The 21411-nt window shown below is 50.2% G+C and overlaps 1 protein-coding gene across 4 annotated transcripts in view; it reads left to right on the forward strand.

Moving 5' to 3' along the window:
• The first annotated feature begins 2971 nt into the window (after window positions 1-2971).
• Tspan9 (tetraspanin 9) overlaps window positions 2972-21411 on the forward strand; it is a 187902-nt gene continuing 169462 nt past the window's right edge. Inside the window, exon 1 of one of the 4 annotated variants that reach the window (XM_057781186.1) lies at window positions 2972-3039. The gene's annotated coding sequence lies outside the window, so the exon portion shown is untranslated. Of the gene's footprint in view, window positions 3109-20539; window positions 20605-21411 lie in introns of those variants that run through there. The other 3 variants (XM_057781177.1, XM_057781217.1, XM_057781194.1) reach the window with 3 other exon arrangements.

Here is a 21411-nt window from a genome sequence, read left to right on the forward strand (position 1 = left end):
GAATAGAAGAAGAGAATAGTCTTGGCTCAGTTTTGTCTGTTTCGCCTTGACAACTGGGGATGTAGTTTTAAAGTCTTGGTGCAATTGGCAGACATCAGTGGCCAGTAACTGCTCTACTAACAGCACAAGTAAATGTCCTGGAGGTGGGTACCTTAGGAAATGGCTGCTTCAGCCTTCACTCTGGGAAGTGCTTCTTTAAAATTACAGCTCCAGGTCTGGGGATGTGGCTCAGGGGTAGAGCATTTGTTTAACATGCTCATGGCTTTGGTGGCTCTGGGGTCTATCTACAAGGGGAGGTGGGGAAGCTGTTAAGTGTGCAGACCAAGCAGACAGGCTGGGATTATGCCCCGCTGTCTAGGGAACCCCAGCACCCTCCTGTTCCAGCCTGTACTGGGGGATTACCAAGTTGTTAAGTAGGTACTGGGGATCCTAGCTCAGGACCTCATGCTTTCGCAGTAAGCATTGTATCAGTCAGGTCATCTCCCCAGCCTCCCAGCTTAGTCTTTGATGCCATGTGAATGACTTGGGAGGGATTAGCTGGCTTTCTAGCCACTAACTCCTTTTCTACAGGATGATGGGATGCTGGGGGGGGGGGAATGTGGCATCTGTGGTGCTGTGCAAACACTTGGCAGATGTTAGCTGTCACAAGTGTACTGGAAACTCAGCGTCTTTGCAGAACCAGTTCTTCCCATGAGGTGGCACCATCCAGCAGCCACTGTCCCTGAAGCTTGACATGGGTTAGCTGGCTGGAAATTTACTTTTTGCTTATTATCATTTTTGATTTGATATGGTAATTTCAAGGGGGATAAACTAACATAATATCTTGTGAAACCCTGGGAGTTTCACAGAAATGCCAGAAATATTGCTGGCATTTGGGGCTGGAAGGAGCTGTTCCAAGTACTGCCTGTGGTCATAGTTAAAGTGGCATATAATTCATTGTGCAAATTAGGGTATCCTGAGAGCAAAAGCAGGATTATTAATAACCATGCCGGGACAAGAGGAGTAAATGGGACATTGTCCTCGAAACTTGGATGAACTTTATCAGTAACTAACTCAGTATACACTTATTCTTTTGGTGTTTGCCTGGAACGCAATGGAATTCTTCAGAGACCTGACACCTCATGTTTTTTGGAGTTCTTCCTCCAAAAGCCTCTGGTCTCATCATGAGGTTTATTTGAGTTTCCCCCCGATGGACATGACTAGAGTCACACAGATGATAAGATGCCTTGGTTCTTTGTGCTGGATAATCCCTTCTCTCCAGTTTTTCCAATAGCACTTTCCCGCAGCAGCATGCCCTACAGACTCTCAACACCCCCATCTCTGGGAGTGTCAAAGTGGGGTGGGCAGCCTGAGTTACTGCTGAGGGGGAATATTCCAAGGTTCTCCATAATTTCAAGATTTCAGATCTGTTTGTGTTCCTGTAGAGAGGAGGGGAAGAAACTGGCACTCACTTCGAATTCATCTTCATTCCTTAGACACCGCTCATCTCCTAAGGCCGAGGAGTACTGTGGATGGGACCCTTTTCCTTGGAGAGGCGCTGGTGGCCTAGAGTGTCTTGACCCAGAAGAGGCAGACAGGATCAGGCACATCCATTTGGCTCAACCTGCTCCCTCACTTGGCTGGTCTGTCTGATTCCACCAGCAGTGACCACTACCAGGCCTGCTCTGTACCTCCTCTTGTACACAGCAGACAGAACTGACTACAGGATGTAGTGGTCGGCTGGGGAGACTTCATGCCAGAGGCAGGGTTCGAATGAGGTTTTAGCGGAAGAGAGGAGGCTGTTTCTCTTGGTGGGAAATGAGAATCCCAGGGCCTAGATTATGGGTTGAGTCTAACCGAAGGAAGACTATGTGAGGTGGCCCAGGAGCTAAGTGGAAACTTCCAGGTAGTCAGGGGAACACAAGGGAGATCCTTGCAATTTAAACATTTTGTCTCAAGCTGATGTGGTGGCCTGAGCCTGTCTTCTGCTGGGAACCATGGGATGCCTTTAATCCCTGAGCTCAGGAATCAGAGGAATCAGGGTCTCGGAGTTATAGATCAGTGTAGGTAGACCACATAGTGAAGTCCTGGACAGCCCTGTCTACATAGTGAGTTCTAGGTTAGTAAAAGCTACACAGTGAGATCTGTCTCAAAAAAATCTTTTTCTCTTCTGAGATTTCATTGCCCTTATGAGGACAGAACATTTTATATGACAATAAGGACAAAGATAGTTGAGGGTTTTAGTGGCCACTTCGGAAACAAGTTTAGGTCTTACATGAATCCGAGCCTGCAGGAAGGTAGGTCAGAGATGTCAAATGAGTAGCTTTGCTTCAGCTTGGCCCTTCCTGGCCTCAGTGCCCTTTACTAACACTTGGAGGCTCGCTAGCTCAAGCGGAGGCTGCGGCTCCTCTAACAAGAGTATCTCAGGGCAGTATTTAACTCACACCCGCGTTGTCAACACCTCAATAGTGCTCCCAAAATACCAAGCACAAATTTCTTAGGTGAGAGGTGTGGTCAGATAGCCGGGCTTAGACCCTGGTCCTACAGCCTTGGGGTAGCTTGTGTGGGCATCCAGCTCTGGAGCGCCACTTTTCAGGCCCTGTCCTCCCTCCCTCCGCCCAACTCCGGGAGGGCGCGGCCAGGCCAGATCGTCGCAGGCGACAGGCGTAGTAGTGCCACTTTGGAACAGGCGAGCCGGGAATCAGGGTACAGAGGGAGGCTTCGGGAACCCCGATAGGAGAGTGGCACAGTCCTCCCTCCAGCGCTCACGCGGCGCACAAGGCCGGAGTGGAGGGGGCTCGCTACCGCCCTTTGCCTCGCTGTGTCGGGTTCTGCCTGGTATCTGGCAGAGGGGTCCACCCACAGCGCGGACCGCTGGTCTTATTCTCTCCGCCTCTCCCACCCCGCCCCTTCCTAGCCCCGCCCCTGTGCATTGAGACCCCGCCCCGCAGCCCGGTGAAGGTCCCGCCCCCTCCGCCTGCCGGCCCCGCCCCCCGTTTCCGCTGGTCGCGGCGGTGCGGGAGGGAGCGGAGCTGGGGCGCCACACCGAGTCCAAGCGTGGTGAGTGCGGCTGGGGCGGGCCCGCGACTCGGGGCTCCAGAGGGCGCGAAGTTTCTGGGGTTCGGCTAGGTGAGCGGCGCGCGGGGCAGGCCGGGCTGGGCCTCGTTCGGGTTCTCAGCAGGGTGGGCGTCTGGGGGTGCCCGGGGAGGCGGAACTCTCTAGGGGTGGGGGTGTGGGCCGGGGGAGGGGCGGGGGCGGAGGAGGGGCTGGAAGGGGCCGGGGCGTCTGGGGCCTGTCATTGCGTCCCCCCGGGCTCTGCTGCTGGTCAGCGAGGTCTCAGGAATGCGGGACTGCAGGAGCCGCCTCACGCCCCAGCCCAGGCATGGGAGACCCGTGGGATGCCACAGGAAGGGAGACCCCCCTGAACCGTCAGGGATCTGGCGGCAGACCGGCTGGAGATGGTTCACCCAGGGCCGCAGATACGGTCTAGGCCTGCCTACAGACTCGCCGGAACCCCCCAGCCATTCCTTGGGCTACTTGCTGGTCGAGCGGCACTCAGAGTGACAGGGCTTTGGCACACCCCTAGATCTGAGATGTAGCCCATCTGTGCGCGCAAGTTTGGGCCTTTAAAAAAACTTTAATGTGGTTGAAAAAAAAAGTCCAAACAAGCAACAGCTTATGACAGCGGCAATTGGCGTTACGCATCACGGACTAGAGTTCTGGGTCGCTTCTGTCTCTGATAAAGGATAATGGTCACTAAAGCATCTTTCTCCAGATGACTGTCAAGTCTGGAGAAGTTTGTATTTTGGGTAGTGAGCTCTCCTCAGAACTAGGCTGATCTTGCCACTCTCCATGCCTAGGTGAGAATGCAGCGGTTTGCCTTTCTTGGCTTGGAGAACTAAATTTGCCTTTTTGACCTGTATCTGCCCCCTCCCCTGGGGTGACTCAGGCATTTCCTCCTCCAGGAAGCTTTCCTGGACTAGTGGAGAGCACCAAGAACTCTTGCTTTGATCTCTACATACCTGTCTGCTCCCCTTCTACTCAGAACAACCTCCTGGAAGGGTGTGTGGGTGGGGGTGGGATGGGGTGGGGTGAAGCTTGCAACCTGGAGAAATGGGGAGATTGGCAGGGATTGTGGAATATCTCAAACAATGGACCGGGTGAATCATTTATATTTAGCTGAGGAATGCAGGCGGGGGTCAGACAATCACAGCACTTCCTACAGCAGCCTAGTCCTGGCGCCTGCTGTGGCTGAGTCCAGGACTGGGGTTTAGAGAGGAGGAAAGGGCGTTGGGATATATACAACTCCAGGTGTTACTGGGTTCTTCTAACTCATTGAAGACCTACTGTGCACAAGGCCTTCAGCAACTGGAGCGCTTCCTAATGGAGTGATTTTTTGTTTGTTTATTTGGTTGGTTTTTTGGTATGCTTGGGAAGACTCTTTAAATCCATGAACAGAGATGTAATATTAATACCAGTAACTAGTGTTCATATAGTAATTTATAGTCAGCCAAATGCATTTGCTGCACACAGGCTGGATATACTTTTATTGATTTGTACTTGCCTTTGGGGAGTTACGTTTACCCGCCTTATTGGTTAGGGAGATGGCACTAGAATATATTATCTTTAATGTTACATACAATAACCGTTGAAAAGTAGAGATGGATCTGGAAACTTCTCTGTGCCCCTGTCGGTCTCCGTCTGTACTGAGCCAGCCTGTGCCTTCCCCTCAACCATGTGTGAAGCCTCGGGCACCTCAACCATGTGTGAAGCCTTGGGCAGGTTACTGTCCTTCCCAGCTCTCTGTTTTGGAGGCCCACTGGGTTGAAAGTCTCCAGAGCCTCTCATCCAGCAGCACCTAAACTGACAGTGTAACATGTTCTTAGCACCCAGTCAACTTGTGCATTAAAATTTTTTATTTATTTTAAATTAGCATACAAAGTAATAGGTCCCATTATGACATTGTTGTATGTAATTTGTTTTTGCTGATCATTCTCCCTCTCCTCTTACCCCTTCTCCCTGCCCACCTAATTTTTTTCTTTTAATTTTAGGTTGTGTGTGTGTATGTTTGCATGTGCAGGTAGAGGCTAGAGGTGTATACCAGGTGTCTTCCTCAATTACTCTTCATGTCTTATTTTAAATATGTATATTTTGAGGCAGAGTCTCCCACTGTGTAGCTCTGGCTGGCCTGAACTTACTAGGTAGACCAGGCTGGACTTGAACTCACAGAGGTCTGTCTGCTGCAGCCTCCAGAGTGCTGAATTGTGAGGGGGTGTGGCACCACCCTCCACCATTCTGCTTTCTGTATGATATACTGTCTTAGTCTCTTGCTGTGTGCTTACCTTAAGCTGACTTTGGGCTTCTCCGCAGGCATGGTGGAGAAGCAGCCTGCTTTGTTGGTACACAGTCTCTGGGCCCCCGGCTGGCTGACAGGGTGTCCTCCCTCATTCCTGGCTCTGTGACCCCAGTGCACCTGGTTGAGGGAGTGAAGGAGGGATTGAGTGGGGCCTTGGGCATGCACCTTCAACTCTCTTGGCCTAGGCCTCCTGCTTACACAATGAGGATGACAATACCACGTTTTCAGGGCCGTGGGAAGGCGCCCTGATGTCATGCGCGTGAAGCAGGTGTGCAGAGTGGAGGCTGCTATTTATATCCTAGCCGGGTGGCTCGACCAGCATGCTGGGAACACGAGAGGACAAGACTTCTCTTCTTCTTCCACTGAGGCCCAGGACGCCGAGGGGGCATTTCTGCTGACTAAGGGAGTGGAGGGAGCCCAGGTGCTTTCACCTGGCTCACCAGGCTCTCCTTCTGCCCCAGGCTGTTTCACCTGCCTCCTCCTCTTGTCCTTCCAGGAAGCATGGCCATTTCTTTGTCCTGTAGTTTGTGCTGTTCCACTTTCCTGACTGTCCTTCCTACTTCCACCTTCCTGTCCTCCAAGACCCTGTACCAGTGTAACTCTTCTCGGGGGCCCTCTGAGTCACCGTCCTAGGTGAACCTTTTGTTTTCGAACTCCTCTGGAGTGTCTTCATGTGTCTCTTGCTAGGTAATTCCTTGATGAATTTCATCATCACCACCAACGTCATCAGCATCCTTATTTTTTTCTTTTTTTGGATACAAGGTCTTGCTATATAGCCCAGGCTGGTTTTGAACTTGGAATCTTTCTACCTCTGTCTCCAGAGTTCTGGAGATCCTCGTTGAAATTTTTTTTTTTTTTTTTTTTTTTTTTTTTTTTTTTTTTTGGTTTTTCGAGACAGGGTTTCTCTGTGGTTTTGGAGCCTGTCCTGGAACTAGCTCTTGTAGACCAGGCTGGTCTCGAACTCACAGAGATCCGCCTGCCTCTGCCTCCCGAGTGCTGGGATTAAAGGCGTGCGCCACCACCGCCCGGCTCCTCGTTGAATTTTTGTGCTAAGTTCTGATGATGTATAAATAAAAAAAATGACAGAAATTTCTAGGCATGGTGGAGTATGCCTATAATCCTAGTACTTTTGAGGCTGAGGCAAGAGGATCAGGAATTTAATTTAAGGTCAACCTTAGCTACCATCTGAGTTTGAAGCCAGCCTAAACTGAGTGACACTCTGTCAAAAAGAACGAAAACAAACCAAAAAAGGTTCTTGCCTTCTTTGGACATATAATTCAGTCAGGAAGTTAGGAAAGGTGGGGGGAGGGCTTCATAAAAATCGCAGTTTAATGCATAAAGTGAGGTGTGGTGGTACACACCATCGGTCCAGCTGTTTGGGAGGCTGAGGCAGGAGGATGTAGAGATCTAGAGTTTGAGGGCAACCCTGACCGGCATAGTTCATGAGCCGTTTCTGAGAGCAGGATGATAGGAGAGTTTCAAGTTGGAGCAGTAACCCTTGATGGAAGAGGGGTACCTTAGGCAGCAGGAGGTGAGAGACACCAACCTCCGAAGGGAGTGGTTGCAGTTGCCCAGGAGGAGGAGGGAGCAGCCTGAGGACAGTTGTGTGACTTTCTCGGCCAGGCTGCAGACAGGTAGAGACTAGCTAATGAAGAGACTGGGCAGGTAGATGAGCCATTCTGTAGGTGGCTTCAGTTGTCCGGCCAGGGAGTAAATTCCATACATCCATCTGCTTGCGAGAAGCAGAGTGTCTGGCATGTGCGGCCACTGAGTCAGTGAGCCTTTGAGGTTCTGGGATGTTTGTGGTTTTGGCATAAGGGTCACAGAGGCAGGTCTGGGCTCAAGGACGTTAAGGATGGATAGAAATCATGGTGAATGGCTGGGCATCTGCCAGGAATGGTGAGGAGGAGGAGACCCAGAGAGACTTTAGACATAGGATCAAGACCGTTTGTGAGGGCTGGGGTGTGGCTCTGTGGTAAAGCGCATGCCTAGCATGTGTGAGGCCCTGGGTTCCATCCTTACCGCTGCAGAAACCCAAAACCAAACAAACCAATCCCAAACCGACTGTGAGTTTGTCACTGGTGAGGAGACGTATTCCATGCGGTAATCCTCAACAGCCTATGGTGTTCCCCTGATCTTTTAGGAACTTTGACTCGGGCCAAACCAGGGTTTGTGGCTTCAACATAGAAAAGAATTTCAGGATTAGGCAGTATGAAGCAGAATTGGAGATTTTATGTTAGGGAAGTGGTTCTCAATCTTCCCTAATGCTGTGGCCCCTTAATACAGTTCCTCATGTTGTGGTTACTCCCAACCATAAAATTGTTTCGTTGCTACTTTATAACTGTAATATCTGATATATGACTCCCCAAAGGGTTGCGACCTACAGGCTGAGACCCGCTGGGTTAGGGGGAAGAGAGGTGCTTAGACACAATGTGAAAACGTGATCTTCAAAGGGATTGTAGCTATGGGCTTTGCAGAACAGTGTCACGGCACGAGCCATATGTACAGTTTTGATGGATGTCAAATTATATTTTTAAGCGTTGTATAAAAAGAAGCCCTTATCCCCTTTTAAATTAGAAGTATTTAAAATAAATCATGTATTTATTTTGTCTGTGTTTTGTCTGTGGGCATGTGTGTGCCACTGTGAGCGTGAAGCCAGAGAACTCCTAGCAGAGTCGGTCCCCTCTTTGTACTGCTGGATTCCTGGGGATTGAACTCAGGTCATCAGAATTTTACACCCTGAGACATCTCTCCAACCCTTCTGTCTGTTTTGTTATGGGGTTCTAGAGTGGCTCATGGATGGAGTTATAATCTGAGAAGGTAAAACCAGGTGCCACTAAAGATGACAAAGAGTTTATTTAGTGTGTGTCCTTTCATTGCAAATAAGTCTTCTGGTCAGGTTCCTAGAAAATTCCAGGATCCATCTGGGAAGGGAGAAGGGCCTCAGAGTTAGTGGCCCTGGAACTCTTGCTTCTCTGCTGGTGAGAGGTTTAACCAGATTCTCCTGTCCCTATGGTTTTCTGTCTTGCTTGACAGTGATTGGTTGGGAGACTGGAGAGATGGCCCAGTGGGCGAGTGCTTGTGGTTCTTCCTGAGGCCCTCTCTCTGGTCTTCAGCACCAGCACCCATGCCAGGTGGCTCGCAGTTCCAGAGGATGCAGCATCCTCTCTGGCCTCTACATCCACATTTCAGCTTCCCATAAATAAGAGCAAACAGGGCATATATACATACGTAAGAATATACATAAACCTTAAAAAGATTGATTGGGTGGAGTCATGAGGGAAGCATGCCTGGGGTTGGCACTAGATTGGGTTCTCATTCCTATCCTATTTCCATTGGGTTTCATCTTTTTCTGACTAGTTTTCAATATCTTTAGGATGTTGTTTCTGAAGACCTCTCATGTCCCCATTGTACTCACTGCCCAGAGGCTTAGACCAGACTCAGTATAGCTCCCTGACAGTCACAAGAAACCAGCCTTGTGTCTTCTGGAATCCCAACTTTGCACCCACAGCAGTATCTGTACGCAGGCCCGGGCTTCTCCGGAGTCATGTTTCCGTGGGGAGTCAGATGTTTCCTGTGTCTGTCCCCATGTCCCAAGCTGACTGTCCCTAATGTTTGCTGCAGTTTCTCTTTCACTCCTTGACTCTTTTCACCGAGCTGTTACAGCCCCACTAGGGTTACTGTGGGTGTGAAGGAGATGGCAAGAACACGGCTCCTTCCTATCAGCCATATGGTGTACAGAAACCAAACTTAACACCTCAAGAAAGTTACAGACTTTTATATGTTGGTGAAAATTGTAAATACTAAATCTTTTTTTGTTGTTTTTTAGTCTTTAGTCTTAACAGTCTGTCCCCGGGCTGGCAAATATATGGCAAGGATATGGTTACCTCCAACACTGCCTAGAGCAGACATCACTAATCAATTACATCTGCCTTTCCTGCTGAGCTAGGGCTTGGGCTGTGCTCATAATGCTCCAGGCACCCACCACCAGCTAAGTGGCACCGCAGCTGGAACCTGTCGGCCATTTCTGAAAGCCAGTGAGCGGATGGGAGACTCCTGGCCTGCCGACTGGCCATTGGTGCACAGATTTACCCTGGTGTGGCTTCAAGTGTCATGTTTGGGCCAGAGCATCCCGGGCCAAGGTGCTTACAAGAAATACAAAGAAACCAGGTCAGCGTCAGTCCGGATCCGTTGTGTGCTAAGGTCTTTCTTACCAACCTGTCTCAAGTCAGCGTTTGATGTTTATTGGTTTGTGTGTATGTATGTATGTATGTGTGTACGTGTGTGCCATAGCCTGGGTGGGGAGGTCAGAGGACACATTTTTGGAAGTCAGTTCTCTCCTTCCTTGTTTTGAGGCAAGGTCTCTCTTGTTCCAACTGCTGTATTACATAGGTGGCCTTCCAGCTGACTTTCCCGTCTCCACTTTAGGAGTGCTGGGATGGCAGAAATTCTTTAGCTTTTTACTAGCATTCTGGGGACTGAGCTCTGGTATTCAGGGCTGGCCTGGCAAGCACTTTTTACCTATGAGCCATTTCCCTAGGACCCCCCCCCCCACCTTTGTGTGTGTGTGGAGTGACAGGGTTTTCTGTGTAGCTGGGACTGGCCTAGAAATTACTATGCCATTAAGGCCTTGAGTTCACAGTCTTCTTGCCTTATGTGTGCCTGGGATTTCAGGTGCAAAGTTGATCTTCTTTAACTGTGGCTGGGGGCTTGATCAGGATACTGACATTTTCTAGCCCTCTCATGTGCTCTGGCTCTTGATGGTTGAATTAGATCTTGGGGTCAGAAGAAGTTGGTTTGGAGGAGGCTTTGGGAAGCAGGAGGAGCCGGTAGCTCCATGTTTCCTTTCTTCTCCAATAGGGTGGGGAACCTGGATGGAGGGGCTTCCCACAGGCAGGCTGGAAGGAAGCTATGGGAACTTCTGGCCAGCTCCTGGTGCCGCCATTCCAGCATGAGGAGTACCGACCTCTGCTCCTCTGGGATCTGGCTGCGGTGTCTCTGCTCCCAGCGCTCTTCAGGCCCCTGCTGAGCTAGTCTGCCAGGTGCTGATTCTGGTTCCCTGTGGGTCTGCTTACAGACCTGGGCCATTTTATGTTTTAATTTATGTGCTTTTTATCCCGTGGCTTCTCCCTGCTGGGCGACTTGTAAATCTCTTACCTTCCCTGAACCCTGAAGTGTGGTTGGTGGAGGAAAGAGGAAGGCTTTGATGGTGCTTGTCTGGTGGCTTACTTTTGCCAAAAGATTCCCTGTGAGTCCTAAAACAGACTGTTGAGTGGCCTAAGAGCCTCTTATCCTGGCAGGTTTTGCCTGTTGAACTTAGATGATCTGAGTTTGTGATTTGTCAGCGTTTAGCCCCAGGTTTAGGCCCTTTACACATGTCCAGCAGGCCTTTAACATGGTTCTGTTTAACAGTGGCTTATGTCTCATTTAACATTCTTAAGAGTCCCAAGAGGTAGGATTTTACAGAAGCAGTGGCTAAGATTCCCTTTCTTGCGGGAGATGGAGCAGGGACCGAGACCAGCCCAGGTACTCTGCCTCACCTTCTGCAGACCTAGGCCATTTCTTATCAGCCCCATGGGAATTCTTGCAGGACTCTCCCAAGCCTATTTGCACCCAAAACCACGAGCTCCCATTTTGGGGAGGGTTGGGCTTAGATTTTTTTTTTATTTTGACAGTGTCTCTCTACATAGCCCCGGCTGACCTAGAACTCTCTATGTAGATAGACCAGGCTGGTTTTGAACTCCCAGAGATCCACTTGCCTCTACCTCCTGAGTGCTGGGATTAAAGTAGTGTGCTCCCATTTTTAAGTCTTTCCCCTTCCTCCATGGGTACTTGCACGGGTGTGGGTACTTGCTCTTATTCTAGAAGTTCTGGGGTTTGGGGGCGTGCCTATGGATCTGTTGTGTTGTAGGGAAAGACCCAGGGACAAGGGGATGGGTTTTCCTGGGCACAGTGCCTTTTTCCTCATCCCAGACCCTGCTGGTCCTTTTTCTGTTGGGCCTCACAGGCTGCATGTGGATGGGAGTTTCCCAAGAGGCCTGCGTCACTTTGGGCAGACAGACAGTCCCTGACGTCACGCCTTTTCCAGCCAGGTGACTTGAGCTCCCTCCTGGACATCTGTGTTGATGTGCTGAGTGAAAGAGACTCTATGAAGGACTTAGCAGACAGGAAGTTTGTCCTGACTGATGGCTGTGACCTCTGGGGCTTTGGCATTTCTTGTCATGCTTGTGAACATCTGGAATGATGTCCAGCGTGGGGAGTGGTCAGATCCTGGCGCCTGTCTCTAGTCACACGTGGCCTTTGCAAAGTAATTGCCTTCTTTGGGCTAGGTACTAACGTTCCTCTGGTTCTTGCATAGGTGATTTTCAAGGTGAGCGCTGTCGTGGTCTGGATTTAGCTTCCAGACCCAGGCCTTCCTAATTCCTCCTCCTCTAAAGCTCTCTTTGCTGCTGGCCTAGAGCAGGGTGGAGGAGGAAAGGCAGAGAGTTAATGAATAACCCGCTGCTCTGATTTCTGATGGAGGACAGAGATTGTTTACAGAGATGGCTGCCTGTTTGGAGGGTGGCCTGTCCCTCGGCCTTCCTTCTGGCCTGTTGAAACCCAGGTCCTCACATGTGTTAGGAAAGCTCCCCCTGCCCCTCCCCCCGCAGCTTCTGGTGAGCAACCTGCCTTTGCCGTGTGGACCAGAGACACTGGGGCTGGTGCCTACAGCCTTACTTCAGTTTCGGTTGCAGCCGCGGCCAATGAGAGGCAAGAACACCAGCTTTTATGTAGTGTGGCGTCTAAGCCAACACAACTGCAAAGCCCAGACAGAACTGGGCTGGGCTGGGAGAATGGGAGGGCATACAGGAATTCCTTCTGACCAATGCGCCTCACGTTCTAAAAGCACAAACTTGTGCTCTGGGGCCAAATGTGGCGTTTTGGTTTTTTGATCTATCCTTTGTTTATTATTGCGTGTGCTTTTGAGTTTGTCACACCCCTGCTGTTCTGCTTTCCCTCTTACAGTGAGTGTCTGGGAGTGACTTTTACTCGGACACTTTCTGAACCTCGTGACCATCTGTCTGCTCCCAGGGGCCAATGTTTGCTAACTCATCTTGTGCGTGCAGCAGGTGGAGAAGAGCCAGGGGATCTTGAAAGGGTCAAGAAGTCCCTCGATGCTTTGGGGTTACCCTTATTTGTTGGGGAGACATGGCTGTCACTGCAGGATTCCTGGAGGGCCCATGGTCTCTGGGAAGGATCCCGGTGAGGCATTAGCTTTGATTTGGTAACTCTCAAAGCAACAACTTTGTGAAGATTTGAAAATAATGAAATTCCCAAGCTGGGTGTGGTGGTGCGCACCTTTAAATACCAGCATTTTAAAGGCCAGTCTAGTCAACTGACCAAGTTCCAGGCCAGCTAAGACTATATAAGGAGACCTTGTCTCACAAAAAAAATAAAACAAAGAAACAGAAACCATAGAAAGAAAAATGGCAATTTCTTAGGTTAAAAAGAAAAACTGAGGCAGGGCAGTGGTGGTGGTGCACACCTTTAATCCCCACACTGAGGAGGCAAAAGCAGGTGGATCTCTGTGAGTTCAAGGCCAGCCTGGTCTACAAAGTGAGTTCCAGGATGGCCGGGACTGTTACAGGAAGAAACCCTGTCTCAAAAACAAGCAAACAAAAACCAAAAACAAATAAACCCCAACCAACCAACCAACCAACCAAAAACCTGAAACACACACACACACACACTCACACCCTTCTCGAGCTTTGGTGGGTAGTGGTCTGTGAGTACACCGTCTCCTATCATAGGATACACATACACATGTTGCTGGCAGCATGTATAATGTATGTTCCTTCCCCTTCCGGTGATGCTATTGTTTCTGGTTCAAAGTCAAGGAGAAGGCCTCAAGAAGAGTGTCCATGGGGCATGATCTTGGTCAGGGGTAAGCTCAGCGTGACCTTGTAACTGGTATGACCACGCATATGTGTGCTATTAGTATGTATGCATGTGACTCATGCGCCCATGTGGGTCTGCACAGACAGGAATGCTATGTTGTTCTGGGACTCAGCTGGGAGGCCCAGCCGTGGCCTCTCAGTAGGTCAGTGCGTATCTGTGCTCTCTTTAGTAGCATAGTACTGGCAGCCCTGCCTCCTTCCTCTGTTTGGGCCAGCTGCCACAGAGTGGTGTCTGAGGTTAGGCCCAAGCTCTTCACTAGCTGAAGGGTGGAGGTGCCAAGGACAGATGGACAGATCTTGTCTCTGCCAGCCGCCTACCTCTGCTGGGCCGCATCCTATGGAGGAGGGAGGTGGGGAGTGCTCTGAGTAGCAGGGTGACTGGCTGGTTTGAGTGGAGTGTGTTTCTGGGTGTGTGCACATGCAGAGTGACATGTTTTGTTTTAGGGAAAATGAGGTAGAGGTCTGGGCTTGCAATTTCCCACTTGTCTTAATCCTGGGAGAATCTAAACAGCTTTGTTTAAAAATTGGACATGGAGATTGCTGGGACCTGAGTGAAGAAGAGCTGTTGGGTCCCCTAGGAAGGCAATTAGGTTTGCAGCCAGTGTCTGGATCTGTGTGGCCATTATGTATGTATGTGTGCTTGCATGGATGGTTGCAGCTTGCGGACCTGGCTGGTGGTGAGGCAGAGAGTTTACAACACAACCGTGACACATCACTAAATAGGCAGTGGATCCTCACTGGCTCTCACTGGCCTGTTGCTGGGAATGGTTGGGACAGGGGAGGGGCCAGTGCTGGGCAGTGAGGGGCAAAGGCGAGCGGGATTGGGATGCCCATCTTGGATATGTTCTCCAGTGTTAGAGTAGCTGGGGGTGGTTATGGCCGGTCAGCCTATGTCTGATAAAACAGCCCATACCTCAGGTCAGGGAGACTAACACAGGATAGACCGACAGGGAGGGTGGATGATGTTCTTTGAGAGGGAGATCTGGTGTGGGAGGGGGAGCCTGGCCTGGAGGGAAGGCTGGGATTTGGGTAGATTCAGGAAAGGGGCTCTGTGTGCTTGCAGTGTGGGGTGGCGAGCTTGGAGGGTGGTGGAGACAGGTGCTGTCTGCCTAGAGGAGGACCTGGCTGGCCAGGTAGGTGGGGTCCTTATTCAAAATGCCACAAATGCTCCCCAGAGCAGTTTGGGTTCGGGAAGACTGGGGCTGGAAAGAATGGGAGAATAGAAAAAAACTCAAATGAAATTAAATAATTAAAGAAATTAAAGAAAGCAACAGCTGCTCCTCTTCCTTCTATTATTGTTGCAGACATAAAACAAATATTTAAATATTATATAAATTATAGAAATGGAAAATCTCCCCCAATTCTGTCCTCAGAGACAATGGCCATTAATATTTCGATTTGTGCTTTTTTACAGATTAAAAGTTTTTTTCTATGTTTATTCATTGTGTGTGTGTGTGTGTGTGTATGTGTGTGTGATCCTACCAAGGTACATGTGTGAAGGACAGCTTTATGGGAGTCAGTTTCTCCTTCTGCTTGCGTGTTCTGGGATCAAACCTGGGTTGTCAGACTCCACAACACCTTCCAGATATTTGCATAGTAAGCTGGCATCTGGCCATTGCCCTGCTCATCTTCTCCGTACACGGGTAGACAGGTTGATTCCCTCATTCTGCAGCCATCTTTCCACACCAAAATGACCTCATTCTTCTCGGTGGCTGTGTAGACTTGCTGAATGGGTTTTGTGTCAGTTTTCTAAGCAGCATAACAGACGGTGGGTTCATGTAACTACTGCCTGTTTGTCCTCTGTGCTGTGGGTTAGCCTTTTGTTCTGAGCTCAACTGCTCATGCCTAAGCTCACCAACATGGTGACAATCCACTGAGGACTCAGGGTCCAGGAGAGTGTGGCTCACATTTGGAGTGGCTGACCGGCTCTCCCCTGATAGGGTTCTCACTGTGAAGAAGGCTAGTAGTCTTTCAGTTCAAACTAGAATCTGTAAGCACCAATGAGGTCTGAGCTCAGAATTCTCCCAACACAGAGTCCATCTACTGCTGGAAAAGGCACGGTGCCATTCTGGGGTGGGGGAGAGACTGTGCTTCTTGGTGACAGGATTGACCAGGCCACATCCAGGCCTTGTGTGCCTAGGGATGGATGCACAATCCTTGCCTGCACTCAGGAGTCGGAGCATAGACCAGGGAATAGACCCCACAGCCCTTTGGAAAACAGAGAGTCCCCTTTTCCTCCCAGGGTTGTTGGTAAGAAGTTCCTGTGCTGCTTCCAGGCAGTTTTGGGTAGATTTGGTGTGCCGTGTGCGGGGTGGTGGTGAGCAGCTTGTGTAGCAGGGTGCTAGGCTTTGGAATAGAGTCTGCTGCCATCAGACTCCTAGAGCTGCCTCCTCCCATCCCGTTTGCCCTTTGAAAGTAGCCAAGAGCTTGGCTACTAGATACCGGCTGCTGTTTTTTAATGTTTCTTTGAAAACCGTCATTCTGGGTGACAAACCTTTAACAAAGCCAGATGGGCACTCCAGGTCCAGGTCTGCGGGGATTTCACTCATTCCTTTGTTCAACCGATCCATCATAGACCCCAGGCTCCTTCCTCATCCAGTAACCCCAGTGTGGAAGAAGCTGACCTGGTCTGTGTGACCCCCCAGATTTCACACTCCCGAAATTCTCAGGCGGCTCACAGTGGACTTGACATTTTGACTTCCCACAAGGTGTTTGCTTTTATAGTTTTCTTATTCCTTGCTTCAGTAGCACTTCTCTCCCTGTGAAATGTTGACAATGGCTGGAAGGCTGGAGGAAGCAGGGAAGAGTCAACAGCTCTCAGGGAGCAGAGCTGTGGTGACCGAGCTCCACCTGGCTCTGGGGATGTTTATCAAACTCACCTTTCCCTGGGGTGCAGGCTGGCCCCTGTTGGAGCACCCTCCAAAGCCCCTCTTCCTGCTGGCCGATGTGCTTTCTGCAAGGAAGAACAAAGGCGAAGTGGGCCTTTGCATTCGATTTTATTTTCTCCCTGCTCGCTGGCAGCATCTTTTGGAAAAGAAATGTTTTGCAGCCAAGTGGTTCACTGTGAAAGCATTCTGCACCCCAGGCATAAACTCTTGGCAGCCCTAATAGAGCTCATCAAGGGGACTTGGTGACGACTGTAATCCAGGAGGGAATGTGGCCTAGGGCACCTGTGTGAGTGAGGGACACAGCATCATGCTTCTGTGATGGCCCTGATGGCACCAGACCAGTGTTCTGGCTCCACACTTACCAGCGCTAAGTGCTCATGGGCAGTGTAAAGCCAGCGGTGCAGTCCTCTGAGCAGTCTGGCCATAAACCTTAACCACACTTTGGCCAGGCGTTTGGAAAAGCTGGATGGAGGTCCTCAGCCTGCTGTGTTGGGTGTTTGCTAGTTGGAAGCAAATGGGAGGTCAGCTTCTTGTACCAAAAGATCCAGGAGGCTCTCTCCGATAACTAACTCCTTTGATTGCATCTGTATACCCCCATTACTGGTTCCTCATGACGGTGAGGAGGGATCGAGCTTCAGTATGCTCCAGGTCGCAGTATCCAGCAAGCGGCAGATAATTTAGGACTGAGAATCTCCTGGCCTGGGTACTCTGAGCACAAAGAGAGCTGCAGTCAGGTGCAGGATTAGGATTAGGTGAGTATCACCCTTTTCTGCTTGTGGCTATCAGCTATCTGTTTTATCTAGATCTCTATTTCCTGCCTCGATGGCCCCATAGCTCTCTGTGGTACCCAGGAGTAGGCTATGGTGACAGCTGGCCAAGTAGGGCAGGCATTGCTGCAGATGCAGCCTGAGCTCTCTGTATACAAATCAAAGGAGAGGCCTACCTTGGCGGAGCTGGAATTTTCAGTTACACCGAATTGGGCGTGAAGAACAGCGGTACCCATTTTCCCCCTCCACCCCATCTCTACTTACTTATCTACCTGAGTCAGAGCTCGTTATAAAACTGCACATCCTTTGCAGTAAAGGATCATCCTTGCCTGAGGATGCTCACTGGACTATGCCTTGAGCCCTGGGGACCATTTTTTAAGGAGCTAGTCATAGGTGGCACCTCTGGAATATGGATGTGGCTGAGAGGGAGTTAAGAAATGGGGAGGCATCATGCCCAGGGCTGGGTGAACTTGTGAGTGCCCCACACCTGCTCTCGATGGGACAGGTCACATGGGATGGGCTCTCTGAGAAGCTCACATCCAGCCATGCCGAAAGAGCCCTGTGCTTGTGCTAGGGCTGGTGGAGTCATCTATGCTGTTTTCTCCCCAGTGAATTCTTTCGGACTTACTGGTTTTAGGATGCTGATATTAATTGCAGGACACACGCGTCAAGAGAAGCAGTCACAGAATAGCCCTAAGTCCTGAGTGCCTGGCTTGTAGTTGATTTCAGCTGGCCCTAGTGGTGCTGTGCCCATCAGCAAAGGTGGGGACCCGCCTCTGTCTGTGTGTCTGGGGGGAAGAGTAGTGACCCTAGTCAGGGAAGGGGAGGATGGTGAGTGGGCTGCAGGGCCCTTCTCCTTCAGGTCCAGGTTCTCCTTGGACTAGTGTGTTGAACCTGATTCTGACTCTAGAAGAAGGAAGGAGATTGGGAAAGCAGGGTTTTTAGCTTACTGTGAAAGCCTTGGTATAGGTCAGAAGTGGAGGAGGGAGTCAGCTGCAGAAGGTAAACCTGCCTCTAGACTGTTTGACACCACCCCTGGTCCAGCTCCTGGGGAGGGTGCAACAGTCTAGCAGGTCAAGAGCCACAGTCATGGAAAACCTCATCAAGTGTGATGGAGATAGGAAGAGAATAGTTTCAAGTATAGAAAGAAACACAGCGGGGCCAGCATGGTCGGAGGGGCTTATAGAAGACCTACTTGACTCTAACCTGGGGAACTGCCTAGATTCTGCCACTTGGTATGTGGCCTTTGGAAGCTCCTTGGTGAGGCAGTCTGTGTCAGTGGTGGCAGTGGCGTGGCCGGGCATTTTGGGATGAGGTCTTCAGGGAGGGTCAAGCCATCTGGCTCCTTCCCTGTCTTGCCTCCAAGGGAAGTAGTTCCCCAGTCTGTTCCTCTTGCAGATATCAGAGACCAATTAAGAAACATTCCCTGGCCTTCCTGAGGCTGAAATGCAGTTTTAAAGAATCCCTTCAGAAGGTGCTGTTTTGTAGTAGTGGTGCTTTTAAACCAAGTGTCTTTAATACAGTCTTAATTCATGCCAGGAACCAAAAAGCCTTGCTGCTACTACATTCTAAGCTGTGGGGTGGGCTGCTCTGTGGCCTCTGGTCAAACAGAGTTAACATTAGGCTCAGTACTGACACAGCCTCTGCTGCCTTTTTTTGCTGGTGGGGTGCACGCACGCACACATGTACACATGCACCCCCCCCCACAAATGTATGGCAATAATAACGATTTTAGTGTTGGGGATCAAACCTACGGCTTTATACACGCTAAACATTTATTCTACTGAGCCAGACTCCCAGCCCTCTATGTTTTCATTTTAATAGATCCTAGTAATTTATGGGATGCAGCATGATGTCCCCAAATACACATATAAGGTGCAGTGGTCAGAACGGGATAATACATTATATATTTATCATTTCCTTGTATAGAGAACATTCAATATCTCTTCAGTTGTGAGGTGCGGTCACACTTGGGGGGCAGAGGCAGGTGGATCTCTGAATTCAAGGCCATTGTGGATCGCAAAGTTCTAGTACAGCCAGGGCTGCATAGTGTCTCAGACAACAGCAATAACAAGAAAATGTCATAACAGTTATCTTGAAATGCTTGCTTGTTTGTGCCCCGGAGACCCTCCTATGCCCTGCGACATCCCAGCTGCACCCTGTGCCTCCTAACCCTTCTTTCACTCTCCCTCGCCACACCCAGATTCTCCCAGGCTCTTGTGACCTAGGCTGTGTGACTCTCTGGGCTTTAACTTTTAGCTTCTACAGATAAATGAATGTACGAGAGGCATGTCTGCTGTGTCCCCAGCTCACTCCCAGTGCACACGGAGGAGAAGAGACTGGGGTTCTCCTCAACGGAGCTTCCCCTGTTTTTGTGTGGCTTTGCGCCTGATGGACACTTACACGTTTTCCGTCTTTTGACACTGGGGACAGAACCTGACTGTGTGCATGCTTAGCACACACGCCAGCACACACGCTGGACTCTGTTTACTTTAATTTTTAAAATTGAGTCACAGTTGTCTTATAGGACAAGGCTGGTCTGAACTCATGATCTCTCTGCCTGGGATTCCTGAGTGCTGGGAATGCAGGCGCATGCTACCGTAATCGACTTCCTCTTCTGTTTTTTGAATGAATGAATGCTGCACATGCAATCTAAAAGAAACGTGACCCTGATCTCCTCTGTTGGTCCAGGACTGAGTGCTAGCTGGCTGTGCTTAAACATCCATCCTTGGTCTCGTGGTTTAAACTGGCTCTGCGGAGGAGACTCAGGCCAGGAGCTCCTTCTAAAGGTACTGAAGCCTGAGGGCACAGTGTCTTCCCCAAAGGCTCCAGAGAAAGGATGCTGGGGAAAAAGGGAGGTGCTGCTTGGAGGTCTCACATCTGGGGAAATGGAGGTTGGTTCTCCTGGGTTCTGGGCAGTTGGACAGAGGAGCCAGGAGACAGACTTTCTTGATCCTTATCTGTGTTTGGTCTCTGGTGTTATCCCCCACCCCATCACAGATGGTTCTCTTCCTGTCCTTCCTCAGCAGTGTACACTATCCTGCCTCCCCCCCCCCCCCCCAACCGCTCCTGGTGATCTTTCTGATCTGGGGACAGTTTCGCAGAACATGTTCCCAAATGACCAAGTCCGTAAGGACTTGAGATAGGCATGTGTGGGGTTATTTTGGGGTTGGTGGGTCAGGCTGAGATCTCTCTGGCATGCCTGGCCTCTGGCCTCTCAGAATTGACCAGAATGGAAGGCTGATAAAAATCAAGGCTCCAGGAATAGCTAAGAATTTGCTTAACCTCTGGGAAGAGGTGCCATTGCCCTACCCAGAGTCCACAAAGGAAGTGGGGCCCCAGGGAGGGTGGGATGGGGAAAATGAAAGTTCCAGAGGCTTCTGCTTCCCCTTCCTCCCCGAGCCTGCCTGGTCAAGGGGGTGGTGAGTACAGCGTGGGGCTCAAGGCCAATCTGATAAGGAGCAGGACTCAGGGACCAGAGGAATGTTGTTCCCCCCTTCCATCCCTCCCTGGGGAGTTGCCTGGTAACAGCCATTGGCTGTGCCAGCAGCGGTTCAGATTCTGTCTCTCTGTGTCCCACTGTTTCTCGGTCCTTTTCAAACAGAGGGTAGACTGGCAACAGCTCTGCCCTCAGATCTTCAAGGGCCCTCACTTCTTGCCTCCCCTGGAACCCATGGGTGAGTATGGAACACCCTCTCTGTGATGCTAGGTACCTTGTAGCCCCCCTCTGCCTGCTTTGTATTTGTGACAAGATCTCACGATATAACCCAGGTTGGTCCCTAGTTCATGGTCCCTCTGCCTCAGCCAAGGGCTGGATGACACTGGATGACAGACATGAACCTGTCTGTTGGGAGCACACGAGGACACAGGAGGTCAACTAAAGCAGTTCAGGGTGCCAGAGCAGAGCAGCCCAGGAGCCTCACTTGCTTCTCTGAGTCTTCAGGGTGTGTGTGTGTGGTACTGGGGATCAAAATCAGACCCCTATATATGCCAGGAAGCCGCACGCCTAGCCCTTATTTATTTATTTATTTATTTATTTATTTATTTATTTATTTATTTATATAGTTCTCACTATGTAGCCCATGCTTGGTTTTAACTTAAAATCTCCCAGCCTCGGTTTCCAGAATTTTAGGACTACTGGCATGTACCGCCACGCCTGGCTAGCCTTAGATTTCTTTTGTCTATAAAGTAAGGGGCGGTGATGCTTGGGTGCTTTCTGGCTTAAGAGTTAACCTCGCTCCAGGGGTGGCAAGAGGAAGGACCTTATATGGGTAGGATGCTTGTGTCACGTCTCTGTTACGCCATGGGTTCATCTCATCTAGCCTGACCCCGTGGTGACTCAGCAATCTGAGGGTTCAAAGGCCAGTGTCTCAAAATTCTCTTCTGTTCTCCGGACTCTTCTGCCTGTGAGCATTGTTCTAGTAAATTCAACAGTTGTTTTTAGCTACTGCCCATCTCCACTTCTTTCTCATTTCTTCTAGAAC

The sequence above is a fragment of the Chionomys nivalis genome, chromosome 1 (genome assembly GCF_950005125.1).
Source record: "Chionomys nivalis chromosome 1, mChiNiv1.1, whole genome shotgun sequence".
In the NCBI taxonomy this organism is placed as follows: domain Eukaryota; kingdom Metazoa; phylum Chordata; class Mammalia; order Rodentia; family Cricetidae; genus Chionomys; species Chionomys nivalis.